We start from the raw sequence: 27,413 nt of genomic DNA on the forward strand, positions 1-27,413 counted from the left end.
ATTTTGAACAGCTGAACCAGACAAAAGCTTACCTTGTAAAGGAATAATTGATCTCTGGTATTGTTCTGTTGCTAGAGCGCGCGCACACACACACACACACACACACACACACACACACACACACGCATGTGCACACACACGCATGCACACACACACACGCACACACATGCACAATATACTAATAATAGTCCTCCAACTGTGGCTGAAGCAGGATTTGTCCACAAATGTCTCTTATCCACAGGTGCAAAGCTTCATCCATGTCTGGGTGGTGATTTTTATATTGTGCATTGTCGTCATTATAGGCTCATAGGTTGGTACTAGGCTATCGGCCCTAGGGCCTATGCAAGCCTAGCTATAACAATTCCCTGGATATTTCTTCCCACAATATTTACTTCTCTAGACCCCTGTCTAGCAGGGCGACTGACATGATCCCTGGGGTGAATTTCCTATCTCCCATCCAATCATCAAGGTTCCTTTTGCCTTTTGAAGAGGGCCAATGAGGCGCTCTGCTTGACATGTATAGGCAGTCTATTCCAGAGTATGGGGTGTCTCTGGGTCAGGAACCTATCCCTCCAGCATGTTTTGTTCATTGTGATGACAAGGTTTAGATCCCTGGAGCGTGTGGCTCTGAGGGATTGGGATTTCTTTAAGTGGAGCATGTCCAACAGCTCAGGGTTTGACATGGTCTTGTATGTTGAGCAGAGATTGCCTCTGAGTAGACGATATGCCACAGAGTATAGCTGGAGTTTTTTTAGACGGTCAGCATATGGCATCTGCTTTAGACCTCTGACTCTTTTAGTGAGGTATTTCTGTGGCCTTTCCAGCTGTTGCAGATGTCTTGTGAGGTACATACCAAATGGGGCATTACACTCTATAATGGGTCTAATAAGGGATGAGTACAGTGGGACAATGACCTCCTTTTTCTGGATAAAAAGCCCTTAGTGATGAGGTGTGCCACATAGAAGGATTTCCTGACTGTTGTGGTGATGTGGTTATCGAAAGTGAGACCACTGTCCACCTGTGTCCCTAAGTCTTTCATCACACTTTCAATGTTTAGTGTCCTGCCACCTATGTGGTAATTCATGGGTACATGTTTTTTTCCAAAGGGGATAACTATACATTTCTTGGCATTAAGCTTGAGCCCATGGCTCTGGAACCAGGCATCTGTTTCTGTAAGGCCCTTTTGTAGAATATCCACATAATTTGGGGATTCAGTAATGGCTCCCAGTTTGCAGTCATCTACGAATTTTGTTAGCCAGAGTCCCTTAGTGTTGGCCTGTACTTCAGAGAGGTAGATGCCAAACAAGAGTGGTCCCAGGACTGAACCCTGAGGTACTCCACTTGTCACTTGTCTGGGGCTGGATTTGGAGTCGGCTACTTTTACAGTCTGGGTTCTGTCACTAAGCCAGTTGGCAACCCATCGAGTGACGTAGGGATTTATGCCCAGCTTAGTAAGTTTATCTACGATTCCAGAGTGGGGGATGGTGTTGAAGGCCTTGGCAAGGTTCAGATAGGCTGTGTGGACTGCCTTACCCTCGTCCACAGCTCTGGAGACTGATTCGAAGAAGTCAATCAGATTCAGGAGACAAGATCGGCCCTTCACAAACCCAAACTGGGTGGGGTCCATTGTTTGAAGGTTGCCAATGTCTTTGTTTATAAATTCCATGATAATGCGTTCCATGCCCTTGCAGATCAGGCTCGTCAGACTGATGGGACGGTAGTTCCTGGGATCCAAGGTGGATCCTCCCTTGTGGAGTGGGATAACTGTAGCTGTGCGCCACTCAATGGGCACGAAGCCTGAGGTGAGGCTATGATTAAACATGACACTTAGGTGAAGTGCCAGTTAATTTTGTAGTTCATGTAGTACACAGCCTGGGATGTCATCTGGTCCCATGGATGCTGTATTCTTAGCTTTGGAGAGTGTGGTTTCTACCTGTGTGGCCATGATTACTGGAATATGGTAATCTTTTGGTATTGAGATGGGCCCTTTAGGGGGCGAGAGGGGGGTGAAGTTGGCACTAAATCGATCTGCCAGGATATTGGCAATATCCTTGGGATCAGTATATTGTAGCTCAGAGCAGATCTGAGCATTGCCATTTAGATTCTTGACATAACTATAGAGTGCTTTGTGGTTGTCTTTGGAATCTTTGGCAATTTTATTTTCGTAACTAGCTTTTGAGGATTTTATGAGGGATCTCATCTTCTTACTGAGGCTGGTGAGGGAGTTTTTTGCATCCTGGGATTTTCCTCTTTTCTGCAAAAGTTTCTTCCTTCTGTTGTATAGTTTGTTTATAGCTGGGGACCACTAGATTGGCTTCCTTTTTTTGGAGAAGAGCATCTTGGTTCTATTTGGGATGGCACGATTCATGCATGAGTGATGTGCTCGTACAGTGCCTTAGTGTAGGATTCTGTAGTCGAACTTCCAGATCCCATCTGCGTGGGTGTCGTGAAGTTTGTCACTTCTGACTTCAGTAGCATGAAGTTGGCTTTGGAGAAGTTTTTTAAGGAGGTTTCCTTACTGGAGGGTGGGGGTGGGATGTGGATGTCAAGGGTGATTTGCTTATGGTCAGATGTGACCAATGAGGGGGTGACCACTGGTGTGGAGCATCTATCTCCCATGTTGGTAATGACCAGGTCTAGGATATTGGAGCCCCTGGTGGAACAATGGATTAGTTGATCCAGGGCATTGGAATTTATGAATTCCAAGAACCGTTGGGAAAAGGAGTTGGTACCCGAATAGTTTTCCCAGTTAATGGCAGGGTAGTTGAAATCACCCAGTATTAGGGTGTTTGGTTGTATCTTAATATTTTCCATTATGTTTAGAAAGGTGTAGTGAGAATCTTGGGGCATGGCGGGGGATCTGTAGCAAGCTACAATTTGGATTGTAGTCTTACCTAGTGTTAGTTGCACCTGGAGAATTTCAGATGCATTGTGTTGGGCAACTAGCCTGGAGGTGTGAATATCCTTGATGAATATGGACACTCCTCCACCTTTAGTGTTTCGGTCTTGGTTTTGTGGCCGAAAAGTGTGGTAAGAATTGTAGCCTGGTATTGCAGAACAGATATCGATGTTCTCCATTTTTAGGAGTGCCTCGAGAGAGTGCATTTTGAGGTTTAGACTTCTAGCATTGAGTAGCATTACCTTCAGATTTAAAAAAAATATTTCTTGTCTTTGTTATATATCTTCATTGTTTAATATCCTTTTTGTAGTTGATGACTGTCTCTGCATGTACCAGGATGTTTTGCACTTGCTCTGTACATAATGATCACGTGTACGTTTTTGTAGGTATACATCTATATTTAAGCAACATATCTGTAGTTTGTGCATTGATGGTTTGATTTTTAACTGAGTTTGCTTGTTTTAGTGGAGTATAACATATCTCGTTCTGCTACAGAACTGGAAGCAATTTTTTAAATGTAATTTAATGGTGTCACAGCAAGCTTGATCTTTTAAACAGTTGGCTGAATGGAATTTTTTGATATGGTAATTGTAGTTTAGCACTGCTAAAAATATCCTTTTAGCCAACCAGGCAGCCACTTTTCAGGGCTGTTTTTAGAACTCATGTATAATGTGAAATGCATTCATTTGGAATTCATTACTGTTTCATGTAATATAACCCCCCCATGCGTATACACTTAACTCAGGATGGGGCAGATACTTCCATTTTTCTTTTGTCAGGTAAGGAGCATGGAGGTATTAGCTTAGCAGGACTCCTGTAGCAGCTGGAAACCATTTTATGGGACTACACATTACACAGATGTATACGTTCATAGGTAAGTACTAGGCTAGCTGCCCGTATAGGCCATTTTATGTCTAGCCAAGCTCCTTTTTTGTTCTCAAAATAATCTATCCCATTTGGTTATAGATTAGTTTTACCCATCCCATGGTCCATAATTATATATTATCCTTCATGAGAATAACTGGGATCATACCATAGATAATCTGAGGGGACCTCTGCATGGGATAAAAGGAGCTTCATCTGTCCATTAGTAGTACAAGAGGCTGTCCTGGGGTAAATTTTCTGTTTCCCATAGATATCTGTTATGTTGGAAAATGGACAGGGATGAACTTTGTTTTATGTGGATGGTGAGTCTGTTGCACAGCAGTGGTATCCACTGTGAAATATACCTGTCCCTCCAAACCGTTCTGTTGATGTTTCAGAAGAATTCAGATCCATAGACTGAGTATTTCTGATGCCATTTGACTTGCTGATGTATTTTTCTATAGCAACTGGATCCTTGGAAGTATTTGTGGGACATGTTGCTGTATGTGCTCACATATGTATAAGGCTGAGTTGACTGAATTTCCTGCAGGTCTTTACCCGCCAGTTGTACATCTGAATTTGTTCCTTCAACCGTAGCAGAAAATAGACTGTGTGTTCCATGCCCACTGGGAAAAACAAGAACTAAAACATTTTAAACCTAGTAAGCAGGTTTTGTGGCTACTAGTTCCTAAAGCAGGATCCTAACTATCTTTGGCTGCTCTTTCTTGGTTTGCACACAATGCTGCCAGCAAGCTGGTCTGCTAGACGTTTATGAAGACCATCTTGCTCACTAAAGCATACCTGTACACATCCTATCTAAATTAACACATATCCATCATCTAGTCTCCCACCAACCCTCTCACAACCATCCCCCATATCCCTACTTCCAACTGTATTATCTCACCTCATCTTTATAACAACTCTAATACAAACTCTTCTCATTCAAATATGTACACAGTAATAAAACTCCAAACTTACTGCTCAAATACACTAAGCTATCAAACTTTACCCACCTATTTCTAGCCAGTACAGCTCACATTAAGCAAAGTGGAGACATATATCCCAATCGAGGCCCCATAAGCATACAGCAAACACACCATTCTTCTAACAGCCCATCCTCTACTAGCATCACTCACCTCCTACACAGTAACACGACTTCCTTATCTTGAACATTAACCTAAAAAGCATACTCAACAAATCTTTTGAATTTCATGCAACCCTTGCCCTGTATTCACCACATATAGCCATACTAGCAGAGACCTGCCTTAAACTACACATATAAGATACTGAGGTAGTAACCATTGGGTACAACATCCATTGGCCTGACAGGTCTCATAAGCGAGGTGGTGGCATAGCAATAATTTACAAAGACAGTCTCAGACTGGAACAATTAGTATGCAACTACCTAAACCCCAAGAACTCAGAAATTTTAATCTCATGCCTCCAAATTAACTCCAACAAACACATAATTTTCATAGCAGTCTACATACCCCGGGCAACAACCCAGCAGCCTCTTTTGAAGACCTCCTCTGCCGTTATGCTTCAATATACAGTCAGGAAACTGTAATAATGGGGGATTTTAACCTTGACTGGTCAACCTGCAACTCCAGCAATCAATTCAGTTTCATTAAACTCCATGGTTTCTGTCAAATGACACAATCCCCTTCCAAGGTTGATAAACATAGTAAAAAAAATCAATACTTGATTGGACCCTTACAAATAAACTTTCCCCCTGCTATCGGTTGTCTCTGCGACAGCATAAGTGATCACTGACCCACCTACCTGATTATACAATGTATTCATTCTCCTAAAAACATAGTCTACAAATTCACATGCAACAGAAAAAAGTCTCACCCGAAGTCTTTAAAACCCTAATAAAAAAGTGTGATTGGTCCCCTCTGAAACACTTGCACCATGACTCAGCTGTTCAGTCTTTTAATGATACATTCATACAACATTCTAAATACCCTTGCCCCTTAAGAAAAACCTGTATTAAATCCAAACATGCACCATGGCTCACTAAGGAGACCAAGAAACTTCTTAAACTAAGATAGCCTAGTACCAGTATCATGAGACCCAAAGTGAAACATCTCTTCTCAACTATCGACAAATGTGGAACCAAGCCAAAAAACAAATTAAACATGACAAAAAATCTGCTACACAACAATAAAACAAAATCACCAAAATAACCTGTAGAAATTATGGCGCACCATCAACTGCTTGCTCAAACCAGGACAGATCACAACCCCAATTCCAAACACTACCAACACCACTGATAGTATTGCATCCCAATTTAACTCTCATTTAGTCAATTCTGTCCTCTCCCTTGTGAAAGAGAGTACTACTCCTCTATCCTTACCTACACAAACAGATAACCCCATATCTTTCTCAATTAAATCTGTACAACTAGCACCATAAATAAACTACTTTCCAAACTAAAGCCCTCATCCCTTGCTGCAGACCATCTTCCCAATGAATTTCTTAAAATAGCATCAGATGTCATTTCCTTCCCTATTTTTATCCTAATCAACGGGTCTGTTACTGAAAAATACATCCCAAAGCTTTGGAAATTACCTCATATAATATCCTATCCTTCTCTAACACCATAAACCATAACCAAAATAATAGCAAGCTTTCCTCAGCCCTCTTTTTAGATCTCTCCAAGGCATTTGTTATGGTCAGTCATCAAATACTCATGCGCACCCTTATTCTCTCTAAATAGCTATGCACGTCAGTGGTTCCAATCTTACCTGTGTGGTAGACAACAAGCCATCCTATGGTAGGACAAACTATCAACCCGTCTACCCATCACCCAAGGTGTCCCCCAGGGCTCCATACTAGGACCCCTTCTTTTCTCTCTCTTTATTAATGACCTTCCCACTGTCATCCCATACGTTACCTGTATCCAATATGTGGATGAGTCCACCTTGATTTGTTCAACCACCTCCCCGACAGATTTAATGACATTAACCCGGAATACTTTCAATATAGTTGAAAACTGGCTTTTTAACCATCAGCTGATATTAAACCCTAACAAAACAATGTTGCTTCTTTTCACCCTCACTTGTAAGTCTTCCTCACTACTGTTTACCATAAAATCTAATAATGGTACCATTATCTCCCCAGATGCGCAAAAAAAAAAAAAACTCTTAGGCGTCACACTAGACAACACCCTCAAATTTGATATCCATGTCAATCACACTCTCTTCCTGCTGATGTTACTCTTGAACCCTCTCTTACTCGGTCCAAAAAAAAGCCTCAAGCTATACTTTAAAACTCACTGGCTATGTCCTTGTTCAAAACCCGATTAGATCCTCCTCTATAGTCTGTAATCATGTTACATTGCCTAGTCAATTTGTCAACACTGCTTTAAAAATGTATGATTATATTACCCACTTGCTCAACTGGAGCCTGTAAACTGTGTGTAACTTGTAATCATTTTGTGATTTTTACTGTATGCTTTACCTTGGAGCTTTTCTCCGCTGGCCTCCACTGGAAATGGACATGTATCCAGTCGGACTATCCTGGTCAACAAATGTAAAATAAAATAAATAATACCCGTGCACAAAGGTGGCACATCCATTGAATTCAATAACTCTAAACCAACAGCCATTCTACCCCCCCCCCCCCCCATTGCCAAGATCCTTGAAAAATGTATCCATACTCAACTAGTTGGCTGTCTACTGAACAACCTCCTCTCTGCATCCCAATATGGATTTAGGCCAAAACATAGCACCGCTACTACTCTGGTTAGTTTCACAAATACAATAAACCATCTTAGAAATGCCGTCCTCCATGTCTTCTCCATCTTTCTTGACATGTCAAAAACTTTTGACACAGTTTCCCATCAGAAATTACTCAACAAGCTGCACTCATTAAACTTTCGCAACCCATCTTCTCCTGGTTTCTAAGCTATTCATCTGACCACCAACAGGCAGTCAAATGGCATAATGAACCCTCACCCCCTTTTGACTGTCAGTCTGTGTTCCTCAAGGAGCCATACTAGACCCACTGAGTTTTACTATTTTCATCAATAAACTCACCTCAGAACTCAAAATGCATCCATTTTTCAGTATGCATATGACGTCTCCCTTATTTGTTCAGCTCCGTCCATACCATCACTCCTATAAGTAACCTAGAAAGCTTTTATTAACATCGAAAATTACTTATATGCTTCACCATTATTCAGGAACCTCAGAAAAAATTATTTAAATAAATTCAAGCCCTGTTCTAATAAAATAGCAAGATTCACTGAAAATCTGCCATATAGGACTCACCATTGCTCTGCACTGCAACTAAAATGGCTTGAACTTCCTAATCTACTTACCTGTAATTAATCAATTTTTACTCATACCATTTTCCATCACCCAGACAACTGCCCTGCTCTCATACACCTCATCTAGCCCTAAGATCTTCCAACAAAATCCTACTAAAAATAACCAAATCTAACAGCAGCTTCGGGTATTCCCTATTCTCAAACCAAGTATTTAAATCCTGGAACTCCGTACCCCAAAAATACTCCACAATACCAACATATCCAGATTTAAGCACCATCTTAAGGAACACCTTACCAAACAACTGGCTTTGCAGCTGTACTAAGCCAGGCTCAAAAAATGTGCACTTAGTTCTAACATTTCCACACTATGACTCTATTTCCTAATCTATCTCTATCTTGATTTCCCCTCCCCCTTTTCTTTCTCTTTTTTTTTTTCTGTTTTACACACTGTTATGTGTTATTACACTTCTACTGTAGATCATTTTTTCTGGGCCCCTCCACTACACTGACAATTAGTACTTCCCTTCCCAGATCATATATTACTGATGCTGCCAATAAATCTATTACAGATATCATGTTCCTTGCTACTACTTTCATAGTCTGATCCATCCAGGTCTCAAATATGTATTTTATTTATTTATTTTACATTTGTTGACCGGGCTGGTCCAACTGGATATATGTCCATTTTCAGTGGAGGCCCGAGGAGAAAAGATCCACAAATCAGAGTAGTATTTACAAATCACAGGTACATTACATGTCATTGCATTTTTGCTTATAAATAAGAAAAATCTTAGTACATAACAGCTATGGATAGTCATAAAAAATATCTAAAATAACACTATTAAACTTTAAAGTCACACACATGTTATTGTTAATAGAAAAGTAACTAGTTTACACAGGTATGAGGATTAGTATCTAGGGACAAGTGAGGTAGTTAGAGTTAACACAGGGGCATAACCAATGTGATTTAAGGTATGATTTCAGTTTGCTTTTAAATAGAGTTACTGACAATAGGGAGGATAGGTGATTGGGGAGGGTGTTCCAGGTTTTACCAATTGTATTAGAGAACAAAGAGTCTCCAGCCAAATTGTTGGTTTTACCTAATTTTACCAGTAGTTTATTTGATGACAGTAGGGTCTTGAGATTATCGTAAGGAGTGATAAGGTTAGTAAGTATTGGTGTATTTATTGGTTGATACAGGATCTTATGGGTAACTATTAGTTAGTTCAATAGTATTAGATTTGACAACTCTAAACATCCAAGTTCATTACGGTTGTTACAATGATGGGTTCTATAGGTTGACCCAGTTGCAAATCTGGCAATATTATTGTAGGAGATAGCCAGCTTGTTCAGATTGCTTTTACATAGTTTAGTATAGATAGGGGAGGCATATAGTAGGGTTGAGATTAAGTGGGTACGGGCAGTAGTGGTCCTGGCTAGAGGAGTCAGAAAGGGTTTGATCCTGTAGAGGGAACCTAATTTTTTGTCACTGTTTTTATAGTGTTGTTAATATGGGGCTCAAAGGTAAGGTTATTATCGATTAGTACCCCAAGTACTTTTGTGGTAGGATCAGGAGATATGATAGTACCATTGCTAGACGTAACAGTAAAGTTAAGTGGGGAGACCCTGCGGGCGCGAGTGAATAGTAGCATTTTTGTTTTTTTTTTTTTTTTTTTTTTGGTTCAAGATGAGACATTGGTGTAGAAGAAACAAAAATGGCCAGCAAGGTTTAGCAGTCGAATATGCAGCCCAAAACCAGATAGTGAATAATCAGACTTTTATTATAAATAAAAAACAGACCGGTTTCGGCAAAATGATGCCTTCTTCAGTGTTAAGCAAACAATCAAAATAGACACAATAAAAGATGCAGATTTATACAGAGTGCTAACCAATAAGCACCTGAATGTGCTGTTGAAACTCATGAATAATACATGATATATTGTGAACTGGCTAACACAGTACCTGAGACCATGGCTAAAATTTGTGTTACACCTGAGACAGGTAGTTCCAAAGACATCACAAAAAAACCAAAATCGTAATAGACTATGGAACCATAGAGGCTATAATTATACATAATAAAATATGTACATCCATAGTCATGATTATATTAAATATAAAAATATATATATACATGGAAGAAAAGAAACTGTAAGGGGCCCATTTCGAAACCAGACATAATAAATAGATCCGGCTACTCCTTGTAATATATGTATATATGAAAATGGGATTAAATAATTCAGAAAATATTATACCTGATATAGTTGGTAAATAAAATGGAAGTCTATACATCCTTCTCCATTGACTTAGTGTTAGAGATGATCATTGAGACCAGGTGGAAAAAGTGCGCCCAAAGTGATTATCCAGTACTTTTCTTTGTGGTTGAGAATACCATGCCACCCTTGTGGGTTACTGCGATCACCCACTATACGGTCGATAATCATAAACATGAACTGTGCTTGTTGGTGTTTTGATACATGTTGATATAAGGCATTGGTCTCCCTTTTGTTTTTAATGTCACTTGGATGTTCATTTATTCGTGACCTGAGTGGTCTAGAAGTCTGACCAACATAGAATGCCCCACTCTGTATAAATTTGCATCTTTTATTGTGTCTATTTTGATTGTTTGCTTAACACTGAAGAAGGCATAATTTTGCCGAAACCGGTCTGTTTTTTATTTATAATAAAAGTCTGATTATTCACTATCTGGTTTTGGGCTGCATATTCGACTGCTAAACCTTGCTGGCCATTTTTGTTTCTTCATAGTTTGGTTAGGCCCTGCATCCCCCACGTGCATAGTATTTGGTTTGCATCGGTATAGAAGCCACTTCTCTACTGTGCTAAACACGTTTTGGGTTAGGGACTGAAGTTCTGATGGAGAAGTGGCTGAGCATATTAACGTGGAATCATCTGCGTATTGGATACAGGTAGCTTGAAGTATTACAGAATGTAATTCATTTGTAAAAATAGAGAAGAGGAGAGGACCTAATATGGAGCCTTGAGGGACACCAAGGGCAATTGGGAGGTGGGAAGACAAATTATTCTCCCATAGTACAGCCTGTTGCCTGTTATTTAAGTAGGATTGGAACCACTGTATAGCAAGTGCATCCAGTGACAGGTTTTTAAGTATGTGTATGAGTAACTGGTGGTTAACCATGTCAAATGCTTTCTGCAGATCAATAAAGAGGGCTGAGGATAGAGCGTCATTATTGCAATTTTTATTAATGCAGTCAGTGAAGGATAAGAGAGCAGAGGTGGTGCTATGAAATGGTCTGAAGCCTTGTTGGCAGGTAGCTAGTAAGTTGTTTTCTTGTAGGTAGTTTAATAGTTGCTTATGAATGCATTTCTCCATGATTTTTGCCAATGGGGATAATATGGCTATAAGTCTGTAGTTAGATCATTCGTTGGAATTTTACCACCTTTATGCAGGGGGATAATATGTGAAATTTTCCAGATTGATGGGATAGTTCCTTCAGTAATAGTTATATTAAACAGGATGGATATGGGGTAGGCTATAGCTTTTACAGCGTTTTGCAGGTACTCTGCAGGTAGTAGGTCTGCAGAGGGGGTGGTGGGTTTAAGTTTCTGAATAAGGGTACAGACAAGGGATGTAGGAACAGGTTGAAATTGAAATAATGGGGGGCTGTTAGAGATATCAGAGGAAGAAGATATGGTGTCAGGGGATAGCTGATTGGCAAGAGATTGAATGGTCTCTGTAAAAAAAAGTGTTAAAAGTATTGGCTATTTGGTTGGGACTGTTGTGATCAGAGCCTGAGGGAGTGGGTGTGACTGAATGACCTGGGCATAAGACTTTATTGATGCCTGACCAGAATTTTTGAGGTTTATTTTGGTGGCTTTGTTGGAGCTGACAGTAAAAGTTTCTTTTGTCTGACAATATGGCTTTTTTGTTTCATTTCTTAGCTGTCTGAACTTTAATTGATCTGTAGGACTTTTAGTTGTATGCCAGTTGGCCCAGAGTTTGTTTGGAGGATTTTTTTGTTTGGTAGTTATGGAGAGCCATTGGGCTGGTTTAGTCGTAGTTCTAAGTGTGTGTGTTTGGGCATGGCAGTCTAGAGTGGCTAGGAATTTAGAATTAAAGTATTTAACTGCATCTTCTAATGGTAGGTGTTTCAGGGGTGACCAGTCGCAAGCTTTAAGTTATTTTTGAAAGCTGTTGGGGTTAAAATTTTTGTTGGTCCTTATTGTCGTATAAATGGTTGGGTTTGGAATGTCACTTTTATACCTGATTAAGATGGTGAGTGAGTGGTCGCTTATATCTTCAGGGAGGGTACCTACTTTGTAAGTTTTGTGATGGCTATTTGTGAGAATCCAATCTAGGGTGCTTTCATTATTATTAAGTTTATTGGTTCTAAAGGGGGATGTAATGGTTTGAGTAATGACATATAAGTTAATATGAGTAGAAGGCTGTTCAGATGTACAGCCCTTCCAGTTTATATTAAAGTCACCAAGTACTATGGTTTCTTGTGGGTAGGTGGTGGAAAGCCAACTTAGGATAGCCTCTAAGGTGCTGGTGCTATTGCCTGGGAGAAGGTAGATGCAAATGATATATATGGATTTACATTTATTGAGTTGAATCTTGGAAATAAGAATTTCTACATTACTAGTTAGTGGAGGTTTAGAGTCTATAGAGGTCACCAGTAATCCAGATTTATATAGAATAGCAACTCCTCCACCCTTCTTAGCATTACGGTCAAGTCTCAAGATATTATAACTGGGGGGAATAACCACATTGTCTTGTATTGATGTCTTGAGCCATGTTTCAGTGAGACAGGATGTCAAATGAATGTACATTCATGAGGGCATGTAGGTGGGTAACTTTATTATTTATGCTCCGAATATTGAGATGAGCTATCAGGAGAGAGTTGGGGAGTCTGGTAAGCATGTGTGTGTTAGTAGGAGTTGGGGTGTAAGTTTCTGTGGTTGTGGTAGAATTTGGGCCAGGGTTTGGATGTATATCACCATCTATTAGGGAGTGGACTTGTATTCTCAGAGTGAGTTTTAAAAGTTTACATATTAGGTTTTGGGACTTCCTAGTATGACTTCAAGTATGCATTGATTAATCACCTTAATATGCTTGTATTGGTAAACAATGTAATTTTTGTTATGCTTGCATTGCTAAATGTAATTTTTTTTTCTTTTGTGTGTAAATACTTCCTTGTTAAACTACTTATCGGTTAACACTTTGCATGGAGCTTTTCTCCCCAGGCCTCCGCTGAAAATGGGTCACTGACCCAGCTGGACTTTCTCAGTAAACAAAGGTAAAATAAAATGTATAATAAAATCTCATTATATTACTTAGTGGTTTGAAGCCTTCCTTCTTACCTGCTTATTGTCAGAAATGGAGCACTCAGAAGACCACTGTTTGAAGGAACATTACATTATGGCTAAGCTATAGGACCATATCTTGAATAACAGCAGGCCTTAGCACTACAGGTATGTGTTTCAGGAGTCCATCCCCAGGGTCTTCCTCTGGTCTAGCTCTTCCTCACAGTGTTCTTGGCTTTAGATTCTTCTGCTCATTGTCAGTCGTCACTTAGTCTTCAAGTGAGAAATCCGTATTGTGATGATCAAACTCATTAAGGTGCAGCTGCTTTTCATATGTGCCCTTCTTTGCAACCTTTTCCTACATTGCATTCACAGCTTCAAGATTAGCATGGAATCTCCGTGAATTCTTTTTCCATCCACAAACCCCCTGTCTTTTTTCCCATCCCTTATCTCTTCTAACTTTCTGCTTTTGGTTTGCACTCACCAAGGTCTTTTTTTTTTTTCAACTGCTACCTCAGTGAGAGAAATTAGTTTACTGAACACATTTTACAGTTGGGAATGAGAGAGGAATACCACCAATCAGCTCTTTTACTACTGCCACAAGAGCATTTTTCATATTCTCCCCATCTAAAGTATAATATTGGATGTGGAAAGACTGCTTACGTGCATCTGCTAATCAGACTTTGTGATGGTGTGTTTGGCTTGTGTGATGTGCTTTCAGTTTCAATGATGAGATAATTTCATGCCAAATCACAATTTATTGCTTACCCTCCACATGAAGAATGCTTAGTGTACATTACTCATCCTGAATGGTTATCTATGCAACCTTTATGTACTCCTGAACCCTGATCTCTGACAGTGCTACAGGAGACACTGTGACTGTGCCTGTGCCTGTGCATGGGTGTTATATGGGCTTATGATAGCCTTTACTACTTCTGAGGGATTAGAGAAGTGTTTAGAAGTGCAGTCTTGTGGCATTTTTCCCTCTGATGTACCAACTGCAAGCACTGGTCCAAGTGCTGGCTGTTCCCTCTCTCATTGTTTCTTTGGTTTGCTCAGAGCCCTCTGTTTTTATTCTGTCTCTACTGTTGGTCCATTCCATCCTGGTGTGACATACTTGAAACTGTCAAAAAGCATTCTTGAGTGGATATTTGGAAAGACAGCTCATGCTAAAAAGCTCCCCTGTGCCAGGTACCATTCCCCCTCCAGTGTAAAATATCTTGCTCTTTATTCTGGTAAAGTTCCCCCTTTCTTCACTAGAATTCCCCCTAGTTCTCAATGTGCTCTGTGTCTCGTGAGGACTTTAAGGTGTATTCTGCTCAGAAACTAAGAATATTTTGTTTCATTCTCTAAGACCTTTCTATGACCTTTTCCTGGTATAGCTCATCATGCTCATTTAAGACAGACAAGTTTGAAATTCTGAGATATAACATTGAAAACCCATGCTGATGAGTTCTAGAGTGGGCATTTCTTTTCCTCCAATTGCATTCAGCATTTTTCCTCACCAAAATCTGATTTCTGAAAACAAGTATGTCCGTACTAACACATGCTGTGACGTAAGACATAATGTGTTGACTAAACCAACACATAGCTCTGTAGGGGCCCAACAACCTCCCACCCCCAAGTACACAGCTTAGATTTCAGTCTTTGTTGTCATTAGTGAAGTTCTGTGTTTTATATTTAAATTTTACAAGAAGTGTCTTTGTACCCTTCACATTATCAGCTGGGAACTCTATTGACATTACTTGTGCTATCTTGGAAAAGAGCACAAAGTTCACTACTGACAAAAGAGCCTGTAGTTCAAACTGGTTAACTAAACACTTAAGGAGGGAAAAGTTTTTCCATCCACTTCATGAAGCTGGTGGCATTCAAAAGCTTTGGGGGAAACTGGCAAGATGTTCCTCCTCACAGTCCCAGGATTAAGTCAAAGTATAGCCACAAGAGTAAGCACTCAGAAGCTAGCTCTAACCTGAACATCTGTGAGATACATCTGTTGTTGAGCTGACCCCCCCCCAAACTTGCATGTTGAGAGCTCATGCTGAAGAGTGAAAGCCCTATCAAATTTTCAGAGGGATATGTTGGAATTGGGGAGAGTCATCTCCTTCTCCCACCCTGAGAGATAGATGGGTCCAGAGTCACAGTGCAGATCCTAGCTACCGACTTCCATTCTATTCGTACCGTAGGACAGGATGGTGTTCTTAGATCTTTAAAGGAACCTACAGCTGGCCAGCTACAGGCCACAGCTATCTGTTCAGTGCCTGGGCTGATGACATCCAATTCCACATCCAAGTCCAGACGCAAAGCCAAAAAAAAAAAAAGAAGACTGCTTACAACTTGCCTTAGCCTAGGCCTTCTGGGTCTCAGGAAGAACAGGCTTATCCTGCAGAACCATGTCTGGCTGGCTGAGGATCTCATGGATTTCATGAGTTCCAGGCATTTCAGCCCAGGTAGGACCCCTGCTACAGGATCATCTCTTAGAAAAAGAAAGTGGGACAATTCTGCCCAGGAGTCTTCTGATTCTTTTGACTCTTATGAGGATGAGTTATCATATGTTGATTAAATTTCTTCATGGTCATATGCTGACTCTGAGTGTGATGAAAACTTTGCATCAGCTTCAACACCAGAGGATTTTACCTTTGGAGAGACTGAGGGAGTTCTTCAGCTGGGAATCTCAGTATTATCTACAATCTGAGAAAAGATTCAGAGAATGTGTTAGACTTCCTGAGCATAAACTTGTAGCTATTTCTCTGGTATTATAAATTACGGATGCTGTTATTTCTGACTCTTTTCTGCGGCTTGACTCCCAACCACTGACACCCAGGAAACCAGACCATTTTTATAGAGTTCTTGATTCCCATGAACATTGATGCGGTTTCCTCAGGTCCCAAGGGAGCCCCTTGCCTAATAAGCAAGAGGGTATGACCCTGCATAGATCTAGTAAGAAAGTATACATGTCTGCTACACTTGCCATGAGAGCTCTGTCTTGTCAGTTTTGCATGGTCAAATTTCAGGAAACCCTCCTGAACCAAATGAAAGAAGAATTTGAGGGTATGGAAGGAATTGTTAGAAATTGTTAAGAATTGTTAGAGCCTGGTCTGCAAGGCTATGGAGCGTATCATGGAACTTATAAACAATGACATTGGTAATCTCCAAACTCTGGACCCTACCCAGTTCGGGTTTGTAAAAGGCAGATCATGTCTCCTAAACCTGATAGACTTCTTTGAAGCGGTCACCAAAGCTGTAGATGAGGGTAAGGTGGTGCACACAGCCTATCTAGATCTCGCCAAGGCTTTCAACACCATCCCCCACTCTGGAATTATAGACAAACTCACTAAACTAGGTATAATGTATTTTCTTTTCCCAGGTGGCTAAACATTCTTTCTATTGCTGCTTTGATTATTTGGAGGCATCTAGCAGAGGCACAGCTTCAGGGTCGGTTATTAGAAGACAAGTCTAGTTAAGGAGCAGAAATTCTGGATACACCTGACTTTCCGTTGGACCATAGGCCTAATCTATATTTAAAAAGCAGGAGAATAAGTCCTCCAAAGCTAGTTACGAAAACAAAATCATCACTGATTCTAAAGACAACCACAAGGCATTCTATAGCTATGTCAAGAATCTCAATGGCAACACTCAGATCTGCTCTGAGTTATAGTACAATGGCACTAAATATACAGAACCAACTGATATTGCCAACATCCTGGCAGATAGGTTCAGTGCTAACTTTACCCCTGTCTCATCCCGTAAAGGGCCCATCTCTATACCAGAAGAATACAAAGTTCCTGTAATCACGGCTGCACAGATAAAAAACACACTCGCCAAAGCCAAGAATACAGCATCCATGGGACCTGACAACATCCCAGGCTGCGTTCTACATGAACTACAGAACGAACTGGCACCCAACCTAAGTACCATGTTCAATCATAGCCTCACCTCAGGCTTTGTGCCCACTGAATGGCGCACAGCAACGGTTATCCCACTCCACAAAGGGGGAGCCACCACGGACCCCAGGAACTACTGCCCCATTAGCCTGACGAGCCTGGTCTGCAAAGCTATGGAGCGTATCATGGAACTTATAAATAATGACATTGGTAATCTCTAAACTCTGGAACCTACCCAGTTCGGGTTTGTAAAAGGCAGATCATGTCTCCTAAACCTGATAGACATCTTTGAAGCGGTCACCAAAGCTGTAGATGAGGGTAAGGTGGTGCACACAGCCTATCTAGATCTCGCCAAGGCTTTCAACACCATCCCCCACTCTGGAATTATAGACAAACTCAGTAAACTATGTATACTGAGCTTACTGAGTATACATAGTTTACTGAGTTTGTCTATAATTCAGTAAACTATGTATAAATCCCTATGTCACAAGATGGGTTGCCAGCTGGCTCACTGACCGAACCTACACTGTGAAAGTAGCAGACTCTAAATCCAACTTCAGGCCAGTGACAAGTGGAGTACCACAGGGTTCAGTCCTAGGTCCTCTCCTGTTTCGTATCTACTTCTCTGAAGTACAGGCTAACACAGAAGGTCTTTGGCTAACAAAGTTCACAGATGACTGCAAACTAGGAGCCACAATCAAATCTCCTAACGATGTGGACATCCTACAAAAGGGCCTCACTGAGACAGATGCCTGGTGTCAAAGCCATGGCCTCAAGCTCAGTGCCAAAAAGTGTATTGTCATCCCTTTTGGTAAAAACTCTGTACCCATGAACTACCACATAGACGGTAGACTACTTAACACTGAAAGTGTGATAAGAGACCTTGGGACACAGGTGGACAGTAGTCTCTCCTTTGATAATCACATTGCCACAGTAGTCAGGAAATCCTTCTACGTGGCACACCTCATCACAAAAGGTTTCTCATCCAGGAAAAAAGAGGTAATTTTTCCCCTCTGCTCATCACTCATTATACACATTGTAGAGTACAACGCCCCTTTTGCTATCTACCTCACAAGACATCTACAACAACTGGAAAGGCCACAGAAATACCTCACAAAGAGGATTACTGGCCTGAAACAGATGCCCTACGCAGACCGTCTCAAAAAACTCCAGCTTTACTCTGTCGCATATCGCCTACTCAGAGGTGATCTCTGCCTAACATACAAAGCTGTGTCAAACCCAGAGCTGTTGGACATGCTCCACGTAAAGAAATCCCAATCCCTCCGAGCTACACGCTCTAGGGACCTAAATCTTGTCACCACAATAAACCGAACATGCTGGAGGGATAGATTCCTGTCTCAGAGACTTCTGGAACAAACTACCTGCCTATATCAAACAAAAGTCCTCATTAAGCACTCTTCAAGAAAAATCTTGATGATTGGATGGGAGATAGGAAATTCACCCCAGGGATCACTTCTGTGGCTCTGCTTGACAGGGGCACAGGAAAATAATTTTCTTGGGTGGCAAAAGCCAGGGTACCGTTTGGCTAGGCTTATATAGGCCCTAGGGCCAATAGCCTAGTACCTACCTATGAGTCCCTTCAGACTGTCAAGATCTGCAGTTACAGCCTCTGAGGTTTAGTAGAAATTACTCTACCAAACCTGGTCCTTTCCTGCCTTACAGAATAAACAGAGAGAGGAGGACTAGGAGAGACAAACCACATAGACAGCAAAATGGATAGCAAGCTGACCTTGGACCAAGAGGTAGAAGACCCCAACCCCAGGGACTCATTGGGAAGCAGCCATGAAACAGGTAGTCCCCCCCTTATGGCTCACCCCAACTCCCTCTTCCATAAAGTTAAGAGGAAGAGTTTCCCTTTTATTTGACAAGTATATAGATGTTACTGAAGACCAGTGTGCCCTTCATATCATAACACAGGGTTACAAGCTGCAGTTTATTTCTCTTCCAATACCAAACTATATTCCATCAATCCCAGAAGAAGGGCTAAAAGTGGCACAGGCCCAAGTCCAAGTTCTTCTGCAGCGCAGCACCATAGAACCAGGGAAAAAGGAAAAGGATTCTATTCAAGGCTCTTCTTAGTGCCAAGAAAAGAAGGATCTTGGAAACCTGTCCTAGACTTATCAAAGCTAAACAAGTTTCTGGCAGAACCCAAATTCAGAATGCTCACACGTCAGTAACTTCTGCCAGTGCTTTACCCGCAGGCATGGTCACCCTAGATGTAAAAGACCACCTACCTCCACAACCATATAGTAGAGCTGCACAATAGGTATCTATGTTTTGGGGCAGGTGGGAAGCACTTCAACAGCAAAGAAATTCAAGCATCTTCGTTTATGTTAAGTAGACACAATTGTATTTTCTTGTGCCTCTCTTTTTCCAGATGTTTATCTGGAAATCTTGGGTGGTAAGCCTGATCCTGAAGTATAGTCAGTAGACTCATATGGCCATTAGGGATACTTGGGAGTGGGGGATTTCCCTGTTTGAGTTGGCCACCGAACGTGTGTGTGTGTGTGTGTGTGTGTGTGTGTGTGTGTGTGTGTGTGTGTGTATGTATGTGTATGTGTGTCAGCAAGACAAAGTCAAATAAAGCCCACCAGGTCATTGCACTTGAGGGCTTATGACTCAGGGTCTTGATATCAAGTAGAAGTTTGAGTCACTGGTGCAGGAGCACACTATTAGAGAGTTTGATCTGATCTCTGTATCGTACCATCTACAGACCTCTCCTTAAATCTTGCTGCCATTGACTAGTAGTCAGTCATTCAGTGGTTCCATATCCCTAGATGACCAGTTCCAATATTGTCAAATACTCCCTCGGTTAACAGGAAATGGGCATGCTGTCATTTCCCTCTGAATCCTTTGAGGATGTAGAGTACCTTGAGGGAACTTTCCGAAAGACACCATCAATAATAGTAATTCTACCCCTTCATCCACATTTCTGTTAAATTACCCATCAGGTTTTTGAGAAACATCTGAAACTTGCCTTGAGACATATTCCAGTGTTAGAAGCACTTTGTGGTAATTTTAGTCTGCATTTTTAGCCATGAAAAAGGTCATGATTATTTACAGAGCACTACTCAAATGGCCAAGCCTATTCACTAACCATCCCAGTGCTGATTTCTATATTAACTCTTTAGTCCTGCATTGGGTCCAAAGACCACAACATTTTCCCACCATGTCACCTGCAAAGGATAGTAGATCACTGGGCAGATGTGACAAGAAAGTGTGCTTTCCAGCCATATTGATTATTACATGTCCCAATTCCAGGTTATATTGCGAGGAAGATGCTTGTATAGGCATGCTAACATCGATGAGTCTGGGCTCATTGACACACTGTCTGTAGATTCCACAGGGAGTACCATGCAACCTGCTGCAGCTTTGACTGCCCTCTTTTAGCTAAGGCCAAATGCTGAGATGCGTGCTTGCAAAATATGTCATGGTTTTGGTTATATTCTATGAAGAAAGGAGCTCACAAACAAGATATTGGCTCACAAACAAGATACTGGATGCTTATCCATTTGGGAAAGGATATTTTATCAACCAATCCAGGAAATATTCAGTGATCTCCTGAAGTGGAAGCATGTCCTCACATTGGTTCAAGGCTTCTGAGATAACACTCCTCTCCTGTTCTTCCTGTGTTAAATGTGCTTAACCCAAAAAGAGGCTTCCAGAGCATCTGAGAAAAGCCCTAAAACATTGCACTGTCTTCTCAATCTTCCATATCCCTGAATTCTACTAAGAGATCTACTCTATTTGCCACTGCACCATAGTCCTCTCCAGTCTAAGACTGTCCCTGAGAGGGCAGTTCTTTAATCTTTCCCTAGCTTGGAACACCTTTACAAAATATTTGAAACTTCATCTTGAAGCTTATTGGTCCTCTTCCAGAAGAAGTTCCACTGTTAGATGTCTGTTTCAGTGGAGCTCTTGGAACAGACCTAATCTTTTACTGTTCATAGAAGTTATCCTGGTGTTGGAGGAGGGGTGAGTGTTTTATCTGATCAGTCTTTCTAGTCTAGAAGTGGTAGACAGTTTTCATTTAATTTTTAGATGTCAACAATCCCAGTACATCCAAATCATGTGAGTCCCAATGGTCATCCTACACAGTATATTGCCCTTCTTCCTTTAGTCCACCTGAGTATTGTTGCTGGACATGATGGATGCCTTTGGATACATCAGTATTAGATGTCCACACAGGACACTTGTCTGGTTCAGTCTGGGTCTTAATCACTTTATTTACACAGTGTAGTCATTTGCATGTTATTTTTATTTATTAGCTGAGACAGCCCACTGGACATAAGCATGCCTTTTTCACGTATGACCCAGGAGGACTGTCTGGTAAAGTGACTTGCTCAGACTCCCAAGGTTTGCTAGTGAAAATTAAGGGAACCAAATCTGGGACAACAAGATGAAACTCTTCAAAAACTCCTATTATTAACCCTCTTAGCTAAATTGTCAAACAAAACCTGCCATTAACTTAAATTACATTCCAGCTACAGATGCTATCATGAACCAAGAGTCTTCACCAGCTTGATGGGCTATGGTAGCTGAAGCTTTAATAGAGAAATGTCTTTTTGTGTTTCCCCTACCTAGATGACTGGTATCTGGTTGCCAGGTGCAGGGACTTTCTGAAAGCAGTCCTTCTATGGGAGTGTCACAGAAGAACCTTTAAATTCCCACCACTGGTACCAATTTAATATGTGACAAACAGATATATAATTCCATATTATGTCAGATTAATATGGCATATTAGGGTGTGGCATTTAAATGTACACTGTTGCCACCAAACTTGTATGTTGTATCCAGGGGCTATGGTCTCACAGTCTGCACTTATGCTGCCAAGTAAAGTATATGGGAGAGTTGTATCTTAAGAGCATGTGGTAAATGCATATTTCTTCCATGGTATTAGTTAACACCTGTCACACAGAAACTTTTCGCTGACCAGTTGCAGAGCAGTGTTATAATCACTGGCTTCCCAGGACTTAACCCACTTTGAGTTCAGACCAGTGCCTGCCAGTGCTGCCATATCAAAAGGAACTGAAACTTGCCCAAAATAATTTTGGTCATGCATGTGCATGTGCACACAAGCACGCACACAAGGTTCTCCAGCAGAGGCGTATAATATATTACATTATCAGCACCCCTTTTCCTGTCTTTTTTCATAAGAGTGCCACCAGCTATACCACTCTAGATCACTAAAAACACATTTACTTTTGGTTCTTAAAATTATGGACAAAAAGATTCTTTGGTTGGTGAAGTGCACTCAAAAGCTCCAAAACAAAATAAAAGCTAAGCGCACACCATAGCATAGTGTGCGTCTAGTTCTTAAAATTAACCAACTTTAGTACAGGTGTTTAATAACTGACTAGAGCAGTCACTGTCTGAAAGGCAAGAGATAGTCGATTTTATACCAATTTAGTATACATACCCTTAAAGTAGATAGACATATTACTAGCTGTAAGTATTTAAAATAAAATAGACTTTTTGTTTGAAGTATAGAAAATTAATTGATGCTTGTTATAAAATTAAGTATACAAACAACTATACATTTGCACAATGAAATGAAAAATAAATGGGTTTAAACAAACAAGGCATACTGAATAACTCTGTTTAACAGCATATCTGGACCAATTATTTCCGGTAACTGAAGCCTTTACTGAATTGTATGTAAACAACAGAATGTTAAGTTGTCAATCTCGCCTTCATTCTTGCTGGATGAGTTCGGAGCCTATCCTCGGCTCCTACTCGGCCAATACTAAAGCTCGAGAGCTATTTTTACCGGCTCGAGGCTCCCCTATATCCCACAATGCTAGGCGGTAAATACCCAGATCTCGTTTGCCGCTTTAGCCGCTAGGTGCTTGTTTCTACCGGCTCTGCAGGTTAGTGACCTTTTATAGTTGTTAAACTCTAAAATCCCCTTATTTTCTTTAGGATAGTTTCTCAAAATATTTTTTTTAGTTATCTATCCCTAGTTTCATTCGGGTTCCCCTAATTGTTTTTCCCGTTTATCCCCTGTTATTTTCCTTAGGCCTTCCGGCCCTCCTCACTTCTTTCCCTTAGTCATACTTTATTGTGTGAGTGATTGGCTTAGTTTTCCCTTTCTTTAAAGGTGTGTCTGTGTGTGTGTCTGTGTTTTACAGCCACTTTAAGATGTCTAAAGACACCAAGGTCTCAGGCTTCAAGAAGTGTGACTCGTGCTGTCAGAAAATGTCTCTGACAAACGGTCACACTTCTTGTGTATATTGCCTGGGACCTTTGCACCTGCAGGACTCTTGTTCTGTCTGCCATGCTTTCAGTCCAAGAGTCCTGCAGGAACGCAAAAATAAACTGATACTTCAAGGCGTATTAAAGCCTGAAGGCTCCCTCACCCAGACTGCATCAGGAAAACCTTCTAAGCCTTCCAAGGCATTGGCTCCAGCTTCGGAGCCATCCGCTGGTGGCTCTAAGGCTGCTTCGACATCGACTCTGTCTGGAGCCAATGTTTCGAAGATTCAAACTGTTACCTCGGCTCAGACTGGAGCTGAGAGGTCTGAGACTTAGACGGCTCCGATAGTTTTGTCCGAGCCATCTACTAGGAAGAGGTCGAGATCCCCATCCATTGGCTCTATCCACTCGGCCCCGGGATCTCCACTCTTATCAGAGAGGAGCCATAGGTCCCACTCCTCTCGGTCCTCCAGACTGTCCGACCACGACTTAGAGAGGGAGGTGAGCAGACTTCTCAAGTCCCAGGCACTGGCCCAAATAATGCATAGCCCTACCCAATGGTCAGTGGCTATACCCATCCCTTCCTCAGTTCCTCCTCCGATTCCCATGAGTTCGGAGCCGGAGCTTCTGGGAGCTGTGACTGTCGGTGCGTCGGCGCCAATACTTCCACTTTCGGCTCCGTCGTCAGCTCTGATCTCCTCCTTGGAGGGATCTGGGCGCCGGGCTTCCCTCGTCGGCTCCGAGGGGGGCGAATGGCACCGGACCCTTGTCCGAGCCCGTTCTCCCTCTTGGAGCTTTGACGCTGGTGAGCTCGGCCCCGACATCGGGCTTGGAGCCGTCCCTTTCGGTGCCGGGAGGAGTCCTCGTCTCTTCGGAGCGGGGATCTTCGGCCCCGCCTGATCGGGGCACCTTCGAGGTCATGCAGAGCATGCTAGACCCAGTGTCTGCTCCACGGTCAGCTCCCTCAGCTCCTCCCTCTACAGTGCCTGCGATGGTCTCTACCCACCCTCTCGTCCCAGTCTGTAGAGAGCCAACGTCTCAATTTTCCCCACTGGGAATATCCTCCTCTTCCGAGGCTTCTCCTGATCCTTCAGGGGAACCCCCTCGGAAGAAACAATGCAAGAGGAAGCATATTGACTCCCCCAAGTCTATCACCTCGGATACCGACTTAGATGAGTCGGAAGGGTCCCCACGGTCTTCCTCTGAGGATGTCTCCTTTTCAGACATCCTTGAGATCCTTAGACAGAGGGGGAACTGGTCCACCCTTAACCCTTCAGAGGACGAGTCGGTCTACCTTGAGGCTTTTGGCTCTCGCCCTTCCACCTCCTGGGTATCTCCTCCCTTTGACCCTCTCATGGAAGTGGTGGCAAGGAAGGCGTGGCCAGCCCCTGATACAGTGGAACCTACCCCACGAAGGCCGTCCAAGTTTATTACAGCTCCTAAGGACAAGGAATTCTTATCCAAGGGCATCTCTGTTGATGCTGTGGTGGTGGCCGCAGCCACTAAGAAGGAATTAGCTGATCCTTCAGTACCTATCCATCCTCCTAATAAGGAATCTAGGACTGTGGATAGGTACGGTAAGTGGATGTTCTCCTCGGCGACCTTTGCTATGCGTTCGCTGAACTACTTGTGTCACTTCACCCGTCTTCAGAGAGATATGCTCAAGGAAATGGGTGATGCTTTGCAGGATCCAACAACTGAGGGGTTTCGAGACAAAATGAACTCCCAGTTGGCAACCCTGAATTCAATTGTCAACTCCTCCATGCGGCTTCTTTCCTATGCGACTGATGGGGCGAGTAGGGCCGCTGGCACAGGTGTAGCTTTGCGACGTCACACCTGGATGCGGCTTTGTAACTCTGCGGACCCTTTCAAGGCGTCCTTTACCAATTCCCCCTTTGATGGTACAGCGTTGTTTGGACCTCAGGTGAAGGACACATTGACTAGGTGCAAACAGGATGGCAAGACTCTCTCTGCCGTGGGAGTCCGGTTTTCTACCCCTTTTAGACCGTATCCCAAGGGTCAGAAGGAGGGGGGGGGATGTGGTTCCGCAAATCACATGGAGTCTCGCCTGATGCACGGAGTCAGTTCCCCTCTAGAGGCAGAGGGGGGAACAGCAATAGACGCCGCCCTAGGGGCAGGGGGGGGGGGGTCCGCAAAATCAAGGTAGCAGAGAGACTTTCTCTGACAAACCTTTTCAGCATCCCTGAGGAGATGCCCGACTGTCCACCTTCGGAGGCAGTCGGGGGAAGATTATCACTGTATCCAGAAGCCTGGCTTTCTCTCACTCAAGACAAATGGGTACAGTCGATTATATCAGAGGGTTACAAAATTCCCTTTGTCCACATCCCATCTCAACCAAAAGGGCCCCTTCCAGACGTGCCACCCAGTCTAAGGGAATAAGCAGCGCTAGAAATATCAAAGCTGCTGTCAAAAAGAGCTATCCAGCCAGTCCCGGCAGACCAGCAAGGATCCAGAATCTACTCCAAATTCTTTTTGGTTCCAAAAAAGACAGGGGACTGGAGACCAATATTGGATCTCAGCAGACTAAACAAGTCTGTAAACAAAACAAAATTCCGGATGGTCACGCTTCAGTCCATTCTACCCTTCTTGAGTCAGGACAATTGGATTTGCTCAATAGACCTTCAGGATGCGTACTATCATATCAAGATGCACAGACACTCCAGAAGGTTCCTCCGCTTCTGACTGGGAGCCACTCACTATCAGTTCGGAGCCCTGCCCTTTGGTCTCACTACAGCCCCCTGAGTGTTCACCAAATGCATGTCAGTGGTCACGGCTCATCTTAGACGACAAGGATTCCAGGTGTTTCCATATTTAGATGACTGGCTCCTTACCGCTCCCACCAGGAGTCAACTTCTCATATCCAGAGACTACACCATTCATACTCGTCAAGCTCTAGGCATTTCCATAAATTTTGAAAAATCTGCCTTGTTGCCTTGTCAGTCTATTACCTTTATAGGCGCCACCTTAGACACAATTCATCTTTCCGCGAAGCTAACAGAACAAAGAGTATCAGATATCCGCAAACATGTTCACATTCTTCTTCAGTGCGACAGGATCAAAGCCAGGTTTGTCTTGAAGGTTTTAGGTCTCATGGCAGCTGCCATTACACTTCTTCCCCTAGCCCGCTTTCACATGTGGATCCTCCAGTGGATGCTGTTTTCTCAGTGGTCCTTCCAACAGCTCCCAATGTCTCACAGTATTCTGCTGACCCAATCATGCAATAAGCATCTATCTTGGTGGATGATCTCCCCTCAAGTTCTTCAGGGCAGATCATTCGTGTCCCCCCAGGTTGCCACGGTGACAACGGACGCCTCCCTGATCGGGTGGAGAGGGCATTGTCAGGCCATTTGCACATAAAGGTTCTGGAGATGAGAGCAGTACTTTTAGCGTTGCAAGCCCTTCAGCACTCTCTTCCCACCGGGACTATTGCAATTCAGACAGACAATATGTCTGTAGTATGGTACATCAACAAACAGGGTGGAACCAAGTTTTATCCCTTATGTCGAGAGGCACTCAGACTTTGGCAGTGGGCGATCTCATCTCAGTGGTTTCTGATAGCAATGCACATCCCCAGGAAGTCCGACGTGATAGCGGACAGGTTGAGCAGGGCCATACTCATGCCACACGAGTGGTCTCTCAAACAGTCAGTGCTGGAAGAAATTTTTCAGAGATGGGGGCCGACCTTGCTGTGATCTTTTTGCTACTCCCCAAAACAGCAAGTGTCACAATTTCTTCACCCTCTTTCCCCTACCAGGTCAACCCGCCAGGGATGCTCTAGTCCACGATTGGCCCCGGGGACTTCTGTATGCCTTTCCCCCCTTTCCACTGATCTCTCAAGTAATTCAGAAAGCTACCACATTGAGAGTCGACCTGATCCTCATTGCCCCTTACTGGCCTCATCAGATATGGTTTCCGTTCCTTCACTGGTTTCTGTTGGAGCAGCCTTGGCATCTGGATCCAGTGCCATATCTTT

General features: G+C 42.5%; 1 protein-coding gene across 1 annotated transcript in view; it reads left to right on the forward strand.

The window, feature by feature from the left end:
* CNTLN (centlein) overlaps positions 1-27,413 on the forward strand; it is a 3,122,808-nt gene that overhangs the window by 1,819,403 nt on the left and 1,275,992 nt on the right. The window lies entirely within an intron of this gene.

The sequence above is a fragment of the Protopterus annectens genome, chromosome 2.part0, assembly GCF_019279795.1.
Source record: "Protopterus annectens isolate FY-2018-M chromosome 2.part0, PAN1.0, whole genome shotgun sequence".
NCBI classification, from domain to species: Eukaryota; Metazoa; Chordata; order Ceratodontiformes; family Protopteridae; genus Protopterus; species Protopterus annectens.